Source organism: Aricia agestis, chromosome 5 (assembly GCF_905147365.1).
Source record: "Aricia agestis chromosome 5, ilAriAges1.1, whole genome shotgun sequence".
Taxonomy (NCBI): domain Eukaryota; kingdom Metazoa; phylum Arthropoda; class Insecta; order Lepidoptera; family Lycaenidae; genus Aricia; species Aricia agestis.
The window spans coordinates 18,852,049-18,866,663 of NC_056410.1; the positions used below are offsets into that span (position 1 = coordinate 18,852,049).

The 14,615-nt window shown below is 39.2% G+C and overlaps 1 long non-coding RNA gene across 1 annotated transcript; it reads left to right on the forward strand.

Moving 5' to 3' along the window:
* The first annotated feature begins 568 nt into the window (after positions 1–568).
* Positions 569–12,866, forward strand: LOC121727248. The gene is made up of 3 exons (XR_006035637.1): positions 569–633; positions 9,996–10,000; positions 12,855–12,866. It is a non-coding gene; the product is annotated as an uncharacterized LOC121727248 (long non-coding RNA).
* Positions 12,867–14,615: the final 1,749 nt, after the last annotated feature.

Here is a 14,615-nt window from a genome sequence, read left to right on the forward strand (position 1 = left end):
AGTCACTGTTGCTGCTGCTCTGACATTGTGTGCGACTGCGAATAAAAGCGAGTGTGGATGATGTTCGCGCTTCGCGAGCCCTTTGTCGTGGACCAAAAAACCGACACCAGACGAGGAAAGCCGCGAAGCGCGAACGCGAAGCCACGAAACCCTCCACACTCGCGTTAGAGGCCTACGCGGGCTTTCGCGCCACGAGTGTGGAGTCTGCTTTAAAAGAATAAACACACATTCCTTAAATAATAATATATTATGCCAATAATTGTCTAATGTACCATCGAGTAAATTGATTCCCAGGCAGTTGATGGACCTACGTCATGTGGGCGGCTTATGTCAATTCAATGTTAGGTATGATCAGTCGGATGTTTGTTTTAGCTCCGTAGATGGACGACCAAACTACGTAGGTTCCTCATCTGCCTAGGAATCACCTGCTCTGATAGTACATTCTTATATGCGTTTGTACTGTGGTCATGCTAAGTCTGAGTTTACATTATTGTTATTTAGGTACGATCAAAGAAATTGAATCATATGCAGTTGACAGACCTACGTCATTTGGTCGGATTATGTCAGTTTAATGTTAGAGTGCGCGCACGATAACTCTGCGCGTAACAGCGTAGGGATTCATTAAAAAAATGGGTAATCCCAATGATAGTTTATTGGTAGTTTTACTTTAATATCTTTATTTACTCATTTAAATTATGTATAGGAATAGGCGTATCGATTAATAAGTAAATATGGCAGCCCGATGAAAAGTTAACGTTCAGCCGCGCGCAAAGTTATCGTGCGCGTACTTTAGTTGCGATCTGACGGCTGGGTTTGACATAACGCGACCAAATTTCGTACCTCTTCGTTTCAACCTCTCTGATTACCAATCCCATAAAATACAGTTGCCCTTCTTCGTCTCAGAAGTTTCTAATAACTTAATTAAAACGAAGCAATCGCGAATCAATTACAAAGCTACTAATTAGAGAATTAGGAATTTGAGTACGAAGATTAGATTACATTGTGCTAATGTTAACAACTCCACTTAATGCCTACATTTAGTATAAAACAAAAGAGCCAAAAATAATTACAGCAATTACTGTTATAACTCGTAAAGCTTTTTGTACAATACAGTAGGGCCTCGATAGTCCGAACACCCAAAATACCCTGTTCGGATGTACGCAGCGTTCGAATTATAGTATGTAGACATTTTTAAATGACATTTTTCGCAATAAAACAACACTTTTCTTGGATGTTGAGGCCATGATATACCGCACAATTATACAGTAGGTATCTATAACAAAATGGCGGAATCTGTCAAAAACAATACGTGTAGTACTTAAGGCATCTAACGGCCGTTTCCAATATTTGATCTATCTCTGGTTTTGCCCTACTAGAGATAGGAATAGCTCACAATTGACATAAAATATATGTCTCTAATATCTAATGTGAGCTATTCCTATCTCTAGTAGGGCAAAACCAGAGATAGATCAAATATTGGGCACGGCCGTAAGTCGGCACTAGAATGGATGGGACGTTGTTCGGATTATAGAGGTATTCGGGTTAGCTTGGGTTCGGACTATCGAGGCCCTAATATAATTCTATGAAAAAACATTTTTTTTAACAATAGGGATAGTACGCAAAATCTTATACTAAACTCGAAAAATTCGCGTATAAAGTTTCACGATGATCGGTTGTTCTCGTTTGAAAGCGTACACAAAGTAACATTCGCGTTTACAACATTGGTAGGGATTTAGCGGTAACATTTAACGTTTTTGCACTCGATTAGTTGAACTCACAAATGAACGTTTTATTTCTACGATGAAACGAATCACTCGGAATCGGAATTCTCGAAATCGGTGTGTCGATAGCACATTTACATGAAACACTCGATGAATCCCAATCAAACGCTAAGGCAATTTATTAATCTCGGGCAATCGAATATTTCGAATCAAAACAAGCCATTTAGATGAAATTTGGTAAATCAGCTCCATTTAACATTGTCACGGAATTGATTTACTCAATCGTATGTGTTATGGAAATATTTTTGCTAAACGATTTATGTAATAATTTTGCAAGTAATAAACAGAGTGGATACGGATGCGGTTTCGGATTCAGAATCTATTTCAATTTCAATTTAATATTTTGTCACGGACGTTTCCTGTGTTATTTAATTAACTTAATAGTTATAGTTTACGCCCATTTACTAATACTTAATTTACTAGATGACTCATGACGCCCATTTAATACTTAGGTACTTCTAAATTATAATAATACAAGAATACTACAGTTCCAATCGCGCACGAAAATTCAGTTAGCTCTTTAGTTCTACGATAAAGGCACGAAATAAAATACACGAAGCGATAGGTTAATATCTGATATACTTAGACTGCGAATTAATTAAATTCCATTTTGAAAATAAATGATGATTTTTTTCAACTTTCATGGTAAAGAGTGACCTTCAAGTTTCTTACGCCGGTTCTTCTCGCCGGGTTAGTTCCCGAACCGGTGATAGGCAATCACATAGGATACAGTTCTGGATTGTATGTTTCAAATTTATTCGGAAATAAAAATATTGTTATTTATATATATCTTATTTTAGTAAATGGGTATAGCTCAGAGCAGAGAGACAATGTAAAAAGATTTTTACGTGATAACAGAGACGCTACTTGCTGTACGTTCATCTAATTTATTGAGTCCGCGTGACCTTTTTTTTTTTTTTCGAAAGGGTCTAAGCTACTGGTCTGGTTAAGACCATGGTAGTTTAATCATGACTATAACTAGTCGGTTCCTAGTTGGTTTGGAGAGCCGCGTGACCGAACGCCCTGGCCGCTACACAACGAGATCACAAGAATTGTTAAGTTTTTGCATAGCTTTTATTACGGCCTTTGAGCGCGGCGACCGAATCAAGAAATTCCGTAACGAAAATACACCTAACACATCGTTAAACGTCGTTTTAGTTCGGCAGACTTCGGCACGGTGTTTGTGTACGTGTGACTAGACGTATGCGCGTAACTGTATACTAGCTATTCCCAAGTGCCACACGTATTGGGAGAGCCATGCTTCGGCACGAATGGGCCGGCTCGACCGGATAAATACCACGTTCTCACAGAAAACCGGCGTGAAACAGCGCTTGCGCTGTGTTTCGCCGAGTGAGTGAGTTTACCGGAGGCCAAATCCCTACCCTATTCCCTTTCCTACTCTCCCCTATTCCCTTCCCTTCCCTACCCTCCCCTATTACCCTATTCCCTCTTAAAAGGCCGGCAACGCACATGCAGCTCTTCTGATGATGCGAGTGTCCATGGGCGACGGAAGTTGCTTTCCATCAGGTGAGCCGTTTGCTCGTTTGCCCCCTTATTTCATAATTTAAATAAAAACGTATTTTTTTTTACAAAATTAAAATAAATTGTTACTATATAATATATTATGATCTCATTGTAAGCGGCCAAACCGCTCTGTCGCGTGGACCTTTTAAAATTAATTAGCCCAAAAATAATATTTCAGTAAAGGTTCTCAATCCATATAACAGCTGGGTATTATGTAAATGGTCCGGCATTACTTTCCCTTTCCGAGCCTCATAAATTATCCCTCATATCTAGCTTCAAACACGAATAGACATTACGTCTCTTTCCATAAAAGGTTTCTTTCTTAGATGTCGAATAACTTTGGAGTTCGGAGACCTTTATCGTATTCAGACTAGAAAATTCATTATTTTTATAACTGAAAACAAAACTAAAACATAATTAATACAGGAAAACTATGTACATAGGCGATGTTATAACTACTTACAGCAGTTTCTAACAGACAATCTTTCTTACCTGACAACTGTATTCCATATCCACTGTTCAAACTAAATTATACTTCCCGCACCAATTTCGGTGATGCCAGCCGGTTTCTTTAAAACTAGAGCAGCTACGCAAAACTATTTTAATAGAGACCAAGTGTGCGCAGTATTCTAGTTATAAGAAAACACCGTCTTTGTTTACTCTCGTACCCTGGGACGGATGATCAACACGATTGACGAGAGGTCAGGCGCATGACTGACCAAAATACCTTTTACACGACCGTCTGATGCATGGATTATCTCTTGCCGGAGAATCTGCCATCTATCACCGGGATTTCTCAATCAATGTCAATTGTCATGACCCACTTTCAGATCTTTTACCTGACTTTACTAGAATGGGGATTGGGGAATCATTCTGGCAGGTTATGTTTATTATGTTGATATCTTTATAATTCATGAAGCCCTAAGCGGCCGCATCCGGCCGCGATAACAATAGATAAGCTATTGTGTCTCGTTATTCCACGATCGATGGGTTAAATTTGATTAGGTTAATTAACCTAATCAAATTTAACCCATCGATCATCGTATATTCATACGCACAAAATTTTGTGCGTATGAATATACGCACAAAATTAACCTAATCAAATTTAATACATTATTTACGACCTAAACGTCTTGTCAGATTTGAGAGAGCTAGATCATCTTTGGACTTTTGAAACTCTCCTAACCTTGTGGCATGCTTTTTTGGATCCCCAGAATGCCACTTTTGCAATGTCTTCTTTGAGCATTGATAAAGCCTCTAATCTTCATAAATTGTACATAAACGTGAGTTATTGCTCCAGTGAATACAAAAATATCCAAACCGGACGCTACTCGTAAATCCTACTGACAATATTGTATGGAACTTTGACACATGCCAAAAACTTTGCTATGCCAAAATATGTATTATATGTGTGCACTGTGCTCTACTTGTTTTATGTGGATTTAAATATTCGTTGTGAAAAATACATTTATTCCTTGCTTCAACTACGAAGTCTACGTAATAATATATTGTTTCTGAGATTACAAATCTAACTCCAGATAGTAAGGCTGCGTTCCTACCGGAGCTGAGCTAAGCTTTGTAACGTGGGGGAGCCATACTTCGGCACGAATGGGCCGGCTCGACCGGAGAAATACCACGGGCTCACAGAAAACCGGCGTGAAACAGCGCTTGCGCCACAAACATATTATATCAAGATTGCGCTGTGTTTCGCCGAGTGAGTGAGTTTACCGGAGGCCCTTTACCCTATTTCCTTCCCTACCCTCCCCTATTCTCTTCCCTACTCTCTCCTATTACCCTATTCCCTCTTAAAAGGCCGGCAACGCACCTGCAGCACTTCTGATGCCGCGAGTGTCCATGGGCGACGGATGTTGCTTTCCATCAGGTGGCCCGCTTGCTCGTTTGCCGGTTGCCCCATTATTACATGAAAAAAAGATGCATTGCGAGGAATGTGTTTTTAAGAACCAATAGAAACGCTTCATTTGTCTGAAAACGTTTAGCGCAACGATTCTGTTAGTTCTTGTAAAATACATTTCTCGCAACGCAGCTTGGCTTATCTCCGGCGGAAAGAGGTAACGGAGCCTATCACAGCGGGGCTAAAATGGTCACATTTAGCAATTCCTCTCAATCAATTCAGCAAATGAATTGTCAAAACTGTCAAACAGACAAAATAATGTCAAATCAGTACAAAAATACAGAAATGAATTGCAAGCAGAGCTGCATTTCGCGATTTTAGAAAAATGTATCGTATTATATGATTCATATCATGAAGAATCAAAGCGACCATTTTAGCCCCGCTGAGCTAAGCTGCGTTGCGAGGGATGTGTTTTTAAGAACCAATAGAAACGCTTCATTTGTCTGACCACCTTCAGCGCAACGATTCTATTGGTTCTTATAAAACACATTCCTCGCTACGCAGCTTGGCTTATCTCCGGCGGAAAGTGGAAACGCAGCCTATCACAGCGGGGCTAAAATGGTCACATTTAGCAATTCCTCTCAATCAATTCAGCAAATGAATTGTCAAAACTGTCAAACTGATAAATGTCAAATCAGTACAAAAATGCAGAAATGAATTGCAAGCAGAGTTGCATTTTGCGATTTTAGAAAAATGAATCATATTATAATTCATATCATGATTCTTCAAAGCGACCATTTTAGCCCCGCTTATGCTTTTATTTTGACACTTGAAGGTAAAAGATCTTTACGTTGTTTCCAAGTAACAAGTTCGCTGTTAAATCTCGGCTCAAAAAGTTTTCTCTATAATATATTTTTCAATTTAGCAGGCGTATGTACACGTATTTTCCTTATACCATTCCCGCACTACCTTTTGAAGTACCTTTTGACTTTTGACCCTTGTAATACTTTAACGACACCCGGAAAGTACCGGTGTGTGATAAAGTGATATGTCTTTGATTATTGGAGTATATAACAGCCCCAAAAAGGTCGCAACAACTTCCTCTTTATTATTGTATGTTATTTTTATGTTTCCTCCTAAGTTGGAGATTTGCAATGGTATGATTAGTCAGATCATTGATTAAGCATCACAATTTAAAATTATTCTAAGTTACCACATTCAAAATAGGTAACAAAGTAGAGAAAGACATTTAATTATCAACTAAATAATTACTTTAATTATTTACTGTTATAAAATTATTAAATTCGCATAAAATACATTACAGAATTGTAGAATTTTTTTAACTTTTAAACGACTATAGGTCGAAATATTATATAAAACAACGCTTATATTATCCATGATTGTAGTCATTGTAATAGCAACTATTATCTACTTAAATTATTATGATCTAATCATACAAATCAATGAATATTGTTAAACATTGTCAATTAACTAGCCTTGCTTTAAAGATCTTAACGTTGATCACAAAGGCTGATCGAACAGATTCAGGGCTACATACTCGAGTTAGCAATAATTTTAACCCCTTTAGCTTAAAATTCGCCTATTAATAACTACTAGCGACCTTTCAGAATTCGCATGGGTTTAATAACACGTACTTACCTAATTTCCTAATAAGTTAACAGTATACTTGTTAATCTAGAGTTTTTCTAAATAAAAAATATAAATAATATAAGAACGTTCTCAATAGCTATCTGACGATCAATAGAAATGTACGATCAAAGAAATCAATTCATAGCTGTAACGGACCTACGTCATTTGGTCGGATGTATGATCTGTCGGTTGGGTATCAATAACGCGACCAAATAATTATTAGGCTGCGTTTCTACCAGAGAGGACGCGTAGCGACTAGCGAGAGATGTGTTTGTAAAGAACCAATAGAATCGCTTCATTTTCTTCGCCTCGGTCAGCACAGCTCTGGTAGAAACGGCTTAGCGGAGCTAGATTTTTGCGCATACAAAACAAGCGAAGATTGTGTGCGAGGGATGCATGGGCGTACCCAGGTTCTGGGCCAGGGGGGGGCAAATTACCCAGGTTCTGGTGCCAGGGGGGGGGGCAAATCACCCAGGTTCTGGGCCAGGGGGGGGGGGGGCAAATCAGATTTTTCATAAGCTAGGTGTTTATAAAGAATAAAAAAATTATAATTTTAAGATAAAAGTACTAGACAATATACTTAGTAGGAACGTCAACATGATCCAGGAGGGGGGCAACCGCCCCCCCTTACCCCCCCCCCCCTCGGTACGCCCATGGAGGGATGTATTGCGAGAAATGTGTGTTGAGATGGATGTGTTGCTAGGTTTGCGCATACTGTACCAGCGCATTTTCACAGCCCCGCTACACATCTTCGTAGGCAAATTTTCATCACACAGCTTGAGTGGAAACAGTAAATACCCACACATTCTCACAGCACAGCTAGACATCCTCGCACGACTCATTTCCATCGCACCGACGCACATCTTTGGTGGAAACACAGACGGCATGAGTTCATGCAACCTCTCTGATAAAGTAATATCAAACCCAAAAAGTTTTATTAGGTAGTAACTCATTTATGGCGCACTCTAGGTTGAGACTTAAAATCAAATTTGACCTGGAAATAGACCTTAAATATTATGTAGAGTGGAAACGTCATTGTGACTTTGTTCGATGTTCGCATTTTATTAACACCATTAAATACAGTATTAATCCATAAAACGATGAACCCAGTTTAAAACACAGCATAAAGTCTTTTATGGCGTCAGATAAAATACTATGAAACATACTTTGTACTTTCCAGTATTTATGACATTTATATGTGTATTTTATTATTCGACTTTTGTTTTTTATTTAATAATTTCAGATATTTAAGAGGGAACGGAAGAAACTATTGCCATCACGCTTCACTCTGCGCCGGCACGTGTACGGTGTATTGTCATAGAGACAGATACAGTAAATCGAGGTAACGTAGTCCTCTGATTCCTCCTCCAAAATAGAGCCTATCTTATTAAATTTTGTCTAAATATCTTCAAGAAGAGTGAGTCTATGCTTCTACGTTTTGATTTTATCTTATAGATCTTTCAAATTTGTTTCATGGTCGGTGGATTGGCGGGGTACGGGGCAGTCATTTTTTTGCAATTTTGAAAGGATCATATTATTTATTTATTTATTAGTAAATAAAAAAAAAGTAACGTAGAGGCATAGTTTTAACAGATCCCAATATTGTATATTGTATTAAAAATAATTTCGTAACAAGATTAAGTTATTCATCAGTACCTCAAAATTAGTTGTTGTTACCTCCCATTTACCCATTTTAAAACCAAATGAAGCTATTTTGTCAAGATGGAGCACTGCAGAATAATGCAGCAGGTTGTAGAGTACGCAGTCATTTACTAGATCAGAGAAACTGATTCATAGGCAGACGGCGGACATACAACATTTGGTTGCGTTATATCAAACCCAGCCGCCAGGTCACCACTTACATAGGCTTGGCATAGCCCGACTATGTAACGTAGGTCCGTCATCTATCTATGAATCAATTTCTCTGGTGGGGAACTTTGTAAGCCCTACGTTGAGCCATGACCATGACCATTAAGGCGACGCCTTGATAATTTGGCTGTAGCGATATCGATTTTTCACAGCAATGACTAAGCTAAGAAATTAAAGTTCATTGTCAGTATTCATCATGTCTTTGTCTTTGAATTACCCATAGCATAACACGATTGGTCAACTTTTAAAACACAGAATAATCAATCAAAAATACCTCTGTAGAATAGGGATTCCTATTTTACCAACAGAGGACAGTGATTTATCTAAGCTTCCGAAATTTGTTCATAAATTGGTTAAAGCATACACTTTAATTTGCCCATTGCCCATATGAAATGTATTTATGGTTTTTAAATTACGCGACAAAAACTATTTTGTCGCTTAAGCCCTTACCATTTTTTGCTGTTCCATTGCTTGTTTCAAAACAAGCAATCTAAAACGTCATGTGTCGAGCTAGCGAACGGTCGTGCTCCACGTTACACACGCTGCAAATATTAATTAATTAATATTTCGCGAATCGCGCGGCACTTTGCCGCTGCACGGGACAATGGCGCTCGTGGCCAACGAGTTGCTGGCGTTTATCCAGCACGCCATCGACACCATGGATGAGGTCATTATGCAGATCTGCAAGTCTTCCTTCACCAGCGAGGAGATTTGCCAAGGGAAGCAGCTGCTGTATGAGACTCTCGGCCAGAGCGCGAACATGCTGTCGCGACGAAGAGACGGAACCGAAAGGAGCGTGCAGGACATCATCTCCCTGCTGAAGCAGACGGATCCGGATGAGGTACCGGCTTTTGTGGCTAAACAGCTGTATAAGCTGCCGCCCGTCACGCTGGACCACGTCGACGTCGTCAGCCTACTGAAGGACATCAGGTTCCTGAAGGAAGAGCTGGCCGGAGTTCGGGGTAGATTGCAGGCGTCGGAATCTATCATCAGTGACCTACGTAGTGAATAGTGGGTGACGCTGCATACGTAACCCACGCCGAGGCGCACAGGCGATCACGTTTAGCCCGTCAGCATATTTATCGGACGGGTCAACGAACACCGCCGCTGCCACCCCCGCCCGCGTTCCCCTCTCGGTTGCGCCGACGCTGAGTCCACAGGCGACTCAGCAAAACTACGCGACTGTTGCTGGTCGCCCCGCACCTTCCCCGCGGGCGAACAAAAATGGGGAGAATGAGAGCCTTAAGGCTTCGGAGAGCCGTAAGTCCACGGAGAGCCGTAAGTCTATGGATAGCCGCAAGGCTACGAAGAGCCGCAAGGCCAAGTCTTCTCGACCTGGCAAGGACGAGAGCAGGGGGTGCGATGAGGAGGGCTTCATACTGATGGAGAGGAGGAAGAAGAAGCCCGCCGCCCGCAACCATCGCGGCACCGCGCCCTATGTACCTGAGCGAGGTCCCCGCGACGCCCCTGTACATATCTCGCCTGCACTGGTGGAGGTCGAGGACGTCGTCAACTACATCGGTAAGAAGACATCCCTCCACTTGAGGGTCGAACGTCTGCAGTCTCGCCACAAGGTCAACTTCAGTTCCTTTGTGGTGAGAGTACCGACGCATCTTCTGTCGACCTTTGAAGCGGAGGAATTCTGGCCGACTGATGTGGTCTACCGAAGGTTCCGGGGAAGACTCCGGAATGAAGCGCGCGTCACGTCGCCGATAACTCGTGATAAAGTGTAGTTATTAAGTGTATATAATTTATATGTATGTTAGTCATAAGGGTATTTATTGTAAGGGCCTATGTAGCCTGCTATAAATGAATAAATAAATAAAATAAATAAAACATATCCAACACGGTTTTTAGGGTTCCGTAGCCAAATGGCAAAAAACGGAACCCTTATTTACTTTAACGCGGCGCCATGATTCCTATTTAGGCACAGTATGTACGATAGACACTGATTATGGACAAATTCCTATAACGCTGTATGGGGTCAATGGACATAAATTAATTATTGTTACACAGTATATTAAATTCTAGATACTATTTATACTGTTTTAGATTTGACAAACAAAAAAAGCAAGTATTATCGTAGAACATTCCGACCAGGCGAAGGTCTTTTTTGGTAATCCAAATTATATTAAACAATATAATTAAAGTTATAATAACATTAACCAATATTTGATTACAATCTTGTTCAATAAAGATTTTGATTATATTCTCAAGCGAGAGTCTTTATTGGGTATTATTTATGAAGAGTCTCCTAATAACTTAAATCATGTTTTAATTAAAATATCAAGAGTTATAAACTCGTCTCCGACAAGCGATAAATTTTAATATAGACTAGCTATTAATTTTAGCATAAAATCCTTATATATATTATATATATGAATGGGAAAGTGAAACTGAATAAGTACATAATTATTTTATTGCGTAGTATAAGTACTATCCCGTTATTTTTAATACATATTATTTTGTTTTGTATGCTATGTATTATCAAAGAAATTAATTTATAGGCAAGCGGCGGACCTACATTATTTGGTTGGGTTGTATCAAGCCCAGTCGGGTCCTTCCCGTTTCATACCACTAATTTTTCATACCGCGGTATGAAACAGCGAAGTACTGTTTTTGAATTGCCTGTTTCATACCGGCGTCCGAAACAGCGAAGACCTTTTTTGAATTAGTCGATTCGTACCGCAGCGCAGATTTTAGTACAGTCAAGCTCAAAATATCTATACATATTATATAAATTATAAAATAATAAATTATTTAATTTAATTTTATTATTTATTACATATTATTATTTTATTTGATTATTTAAATTAAATAAATTCATCTCAGAGAAACCAAATACATATTGGGCAATTTATTGATGGTATACGAAAAGACTCTAAGTATTATTGTGCTTTATTAAAAAAACCTGATGATGTAAAAAATTCAAAAAGATCAACACATTCAATTGAAATAAATCAAAGAATATGAAACGAGCAAACGGGACACCAGATGGAAAGCAACTTCCGTCGCCTATGGACACTCGCAACATCAGAAGAGCTGCAGTTGCGTTGCCATCCCTTTAAGAGGGAATAGGGTAATAGGGCAGGGGAGAGTAGGGAAGAGAATAGGGTATGGATGGGTAGGTTAGGGATTGGGCGGTGGGCCTCCGGTAAAATTACTCGCTCGGCGAAACACAGCGCAAGCGCTGTTTCACGCCGGTTTTCTGTGAGCCCGTGGTAAGTCACGATTAAAATTGACATGATAAAAACGCCTAAAATAATTTAAACTGAAAAGTGCAGATTTTCTACAAAAAGTAATCATAAAAATTGTTAATCAAATTCAAGGTACAATAAAAAAGTTTATTCCGTGCAGGTAAGGCTTTTAATTATCTCTAACAAGATGAAGTATTAAACTTTAGTCTTACGAAAGTTTGCGAAGATGTGGCAAATCTTGTAACGTTAAGAGATTGTTTAAAAACAATAAAAATCTTATCTTTTTCGCACTAACTTTTTCGCGGAGTTACAGCATAGTGTAAATAACATACATTACTCAGCCGTGATCTTAAAATTAAATTTGCGCAACACAGCTACGAGTTTTACTCGAATGCGACTTGTCACGAGATAGATACATTTGTATATTTAAAGTTACCTGAAATTAGGGTTGCCATCACCCAAATTTCCACCCGGCGAAGGCGCCGGTTAGGCACGACAAAATTCCCGGACATTTGGCCGAAATGTGGTTATTTCCCCGGATACCTCTTAAATATTATTTACGATAACGTCTTGCCAATTTTTGCTTTTCCAACAAGAATTTGTAAAAATCTGACTAACTCAAGTCCGTGCTAGAAACCGTGTGTATGCTTAGCGAGTTTTTATCTTTCGTTAATTACTGCCTGGTTAAAAAGTTGGATTTCTCTCAACAAAAGCGGCCGGATTTCAACCGGACACTTTTCAAAAACCCGGCCGGACGCACCCCGGACGCCCTTCAAACTAGGACAAATCCGGGGAAATCCAGGCGGCAATCCTACCTGAAATCACGCTCTCTTCTTATGTATGATTTAATTATGAAGTCTACTGTAGATGAGCTGTAACTCATGTAAGGTTTTTTTATAATATAAGGGGGCAAACGAGCAAACAAGTCACCTGATGCAAAGCAATTACCGTCCCCCATGGACACTCGCAAAATTAGAAGAGGTGCGTTGTCGGCCTTTTCAAATCAAATTCATGTAAGTTACAAGTTTTGCGATCGTGAAATACGTGTCACTTGATACGTTTGCAACTTCATGTTACCTGAAATTACGCTAATGTTTGAGTGCGCCATATTCAGTAGATTTTAGTATGCAATCTACTGTGTTATATTAAAACAAATTCGTGAAACACATATACAAGTTAAGGTGATTCCCTACAGCAGTTATATTATAACGTCAGATAACATTGTTGTCTAACTTTTTTTATAAATTATAACAAAAGACACGTTTATTTCTTGAGTCTTGACATGTTGTAGCGTACGTTACACGCTGTTATAAAACGTTATCGTGTTACACAATGTTTTATAACGTTATATTATGTAACTGCTGTCTGGGAGTACCTTTAGACACTTACGACATGTCACGTGATACATTCGTTACCGAAAAATCATGTCAATGTGTGCGTGCGCCCGATCTAATACGAAATCTAAGTTGTATTATTATAGTGGCTATAATGAGAAAGTTTCAGACATTTTTATATTTTGGCGCGGTGCCAGCTGTCTAACCATAAAGTAATTAAGTTCTTATTATTAACGACACCGGATAGCGTTCAGTTGCGCGGAAAATTGTTTCCAATTGTACTGTCTTGTTTGGCGGCAGACCAAATTGCACAGAATTAAACACGTATATTGTATAGAATTACATTAATTTTAATAAGTATATTTAGTACATAATAAGTAGTACCTAATATCCATATTCATACAGTCTGTCAAGAAAGTGAAGAAATTAAAAAGTGGCAACATCGTAGTGTCATCCCTTTCAAATCAATCTAAGAAAAAAGGGATGACACTACGATGTTGCCACTTTTTAATTTATTCACTTTCTTGACAGACTGTACTTCCATACTTAATAATATTATAAATGCGAAAGTGTGTATGTCTGTCTGTTACTTTAATCCTGTAATTTTGCTGAAATTTTGCATGGAGATACTTTGAGTCACGGGAAAGGACATTGGTTACTGTTTATTCCGGGGAAATTTACGGTTCCCACGTGACAAACGAGTTTTGGCGCAACGGAGTTGCAGGCGTCATCTCGTGAATGATAAACAGTAAACCATCCTTATACTAGAGGCCCAATTCGGGCAGTCGTGTAATTTTAGAAAAGTAGAATTCGGAAAATGTACAAAGCGTATGGTTTATCCAATGAGTTTCTAAAATACTAGAGTAGCAATGTCTTACAAAAGATTCTCAGAAATGCGTAACCACTTTTTTGTTCAAAAGACAATGTCAAGTCATATATTCGTTATGTCATTATGTATGTGAGATATGCCTGCAGGCATCTTCGAAGTGGCAACGCGTTGCTACCGTAAACTTCCAATCTAGTTACGTTAGTAACATAGAATATCATTGGGTTTATCAATGATCATGCAAAAATGGACGATTTTCGCTAAGTTGCCACATCTTGTGATACTTATAAAGCTTATGGTCGCACTTAACTTACGATTAATTTTAAAAATTTGTGTCCCACAATTCGCCTTAACATTCCTGCATCGCGCTATCGAAGTTTCGGAGAACGGCAAGAATTTATACGTCTGAAATGACGTCAATGGGCTTCAGCCTGACCGAGCATGCTATCTCGATCAGTCAGAAGATCTTCCTTTTAGGCCGCCACTCACATCGTTAAACTGGTGACCAACGACAAGAACACGCATACTTCTAGACACCAATCATCATCAACATTCTCCGCCCCTGCACCACGTCCGCGTCAG